This window comes from Corythoichthys intestinalis, chromosome 2 (assembly GCF_030265065.1).
Source record: "Corythoichthys intestinalis isolate RoL2023-P3 chromosome 2, ASM3026506v1, whole genome shotgun sequence".
NCBI lineage: Eukaryota > Metazoa > Chordata > Actinopteri > Syngnathiformes > Syngnathidae > Corythoichthys > Corythoichthys intestinalis.
The window spans coordinates 24,585,149-24,588,149 of NC_080396.1; positions in this window are offsets into that span (position 1 = coordinate 24,585,149).

Here is a 3,001-nt window from a genome sequence, read left to right on the forward strand (position 1 = left end):
GTAAGATTACCTTAGTGTAGTGGGCCAAAATGTTTGGTAAAATAAGGCAAATGTTTTAGTTATTTTCACAAGCAACAGTTTGAGCATTCACCCTGCACTTAGTTTTTGAACAAATGAAATGGTAGTCTACTTAAGAATTGAGATAAATTGTATTACACCTAGAAGTCGATGCCAACTATTTAAAAAAGTAACAGTTGTCAAACATTAAATGTGATTCTTTTATAGTTTAAATTGAATACAACCAAAGGCGCCCCTCAGGGACACCCACCCCCAACCATCCACCCTCTACCACAATAAACTTACTGGGCACCTCATTGGCTAGTATAATGTACAATTTAACAACTGGACTGTTATTACTCTGTGCATATTAGATAATTAGGTATTATTAAATATACCGTATTGGCCTGAATATAAGATGGCCCTGATTATAAGACAACCCCCTCTTTTTCAAGACTGAAGTTTGAAAAAAGACTTTATGAACACCAAATTAATTTTTATACAGAAAATAATTACAGTACATCTGAAACAAATGATTATAACAATATATTTGAGAAAAAAAGCATGTTATTTTGCCTCATTCAAATCTTAATATCTGAACATTTAAAAATGTAAAGTGCAATCACATTCGTAAATGAATGGCTTCTGGTTTTTGAAATGTAAATAAACCAATCTATTGTGATAAAACAACAAAATTGCAATAACTGCATCAACCATCAAAGTGAAGTCTAACTGTAACTTTAGTCTTGAAACAAATCTGAATAAGGAAAAACATTGCAATAAAATAATGCAAATTGGTTAAACTAGTAGCTGAGTTCTGTCATGACAGAACATCGCTTCAATGATATCTGGCGCCACCTAGCGTCGTGAATGGGGAGAGTAGCAGAGATCTGTCATGACAGAACATCGCTTCAGTGATATCTGGCATCATCTAGCGTCGTGAATGGGTATAATGTCTAGACCGGGAATATAAAACGACCCCCTCTTTTTCAATCTTATTTAAATGTATAAACCCCGTCTTATATTCGGGCCAATACGGTAATAAAATTAAACAGTAGGAATTTCCTTAAAAGGACAGACAACACCTAATATACACAATTTTTGTGTGAAACACGGTTGCTCAAAGTATTCAGATATGCAAATGGGGAATTATTTAGACCTCTGATAATGGGAAAAATGATATTCAACACAAAAAAATGGCAGCATTTACAAGCACACACATTTTCTGATGAGTATTAATGACGTCACGAGGAACAGCGGGCTATCTGGAATCCTCAAATTTAATTGGCTAAAATATTACCAGAAAAGGTAAAATGGCTGCCATCACTTACAATGGTCAGTACCTGGAAATACTGGCTTTTATGTCTTTCTCCACTGTTAGACATTATAGAAACACAAAATACGCAATATTCTTTGACTGGGATGCACATGACAAAGGTCTTGTCTGTCCTTTTAAGTCTTTCTGATCAATTTTCCTGGCCAGTTTACTAAAACAGTATGAAGATATCCTTAAATTATGGCTTTTAGTTTTGGTTTGCCACCCCAAAATTCTAGGTATCCCCATCTAGCGACTCCAGTAAAACATTTCCACTGAAATGTGCTTGATAAATGCACTTCAGTGGATTAAAACAAATTTATTTTATTAATTTTTTTCAGAGACAGAGAGAGAGTTTGAACATTTAATTCCGTCATACCACTAGAAAGAGCCCTCAAACCACTTGTAGTACTCCTACCACACTTTGAGAACCACTGCTCTAGGCTTTTCATTTCTGTCAGCCTATTAAGGATTCCTATTTCTTTGAATTCCCTACATCTTATCCTGCCAAATTAAATTGCACTGAACACCTTCTTTTCTCTATTTATAAACTTTGCGAATTGCATTTGTCTCGCTTGCCTGTTGGTGTGAAATTGAAATCAAACTGGGATTCTCGTGTGATGCACAGCTTTGTTGACTTTATTTAGTCATGTGTGGTTTATGTGGTTTATTTAAGCCAGCACCTAATCAGTCTCAAATAACTTGACTGCTTTATACAGCTGTGTAGATGATTAACAAGCAATCAACTACCATGTGTATCAGTACTGCAGAGTGAAATGTCCACATTAAACAAAATTGTAAAAAAATATGTATTCAATGTATAAACATTCCAAAATGCTGTGCAGGTTTCAATTTGGGGGGGAACTGTATGGGTAACGTTTTTAAATACAGGCATGAAAATCTCTCACCTTTCGGCGAAATTCGCCGTTTTGAAGTCAAAAAGGATGACCTAATGAATCGTGTAGATCCGAGGAGAAAAATTTTTAAGGGGGGGGGGTCGTTTGTAGGCATGTGCCAGTTACCTTCACGGATTACCATGCTATGAAAACGTCGCGGTTACAAAACCACTCAAATTTTCCGTCATACAGTAGTACGTATTCGTTATTTTTCATGTGTCGAAAATGCAGCCAGAATTAGCTTGGCACGGCAGCGCTTACCCCTTCCCCTGTTTGATGCTGCGTGTGTCAGTGACGCTATTCCAGCAAACCCAAAAACAAGCACTCCAAACGCAAGGCGTAAATTCTTCAATTTATTGATCTCTCAAATCGTGGTAACTGAAATATACCAAATGAATACATTTAAAACGTTGTACACTCGTATTTTTCCACATGTGAGTAGCTTCAACAGTTTAGCTTCATGAAAAAGTTCGTCAAAAACAAAACACATTTTCCTTTCAAATTCAATACACAAAGTTACTAAAAACTTACAAAGACGAATGATAGGCAAGGCTTAGCTATGACAGCAACTTCATTGAGGTTAATCTCAGCCGCTGAGAGAGAAACAAGTTTGTATGCGGGGAGGAAAAAAAAAAAAAAAAAAAAAAAGAGCGTCAAAGATCGGTAATTGCGAGAGATGATCTTGTACTAAGCACAAATTCACATTCGCTGGAGGAGGTAAAGTATCACTCCCAATTGTTTTTAGATGAATGCATTTGCCAGCATATTGAATTTAGTTAGTAATGGTTTTCGT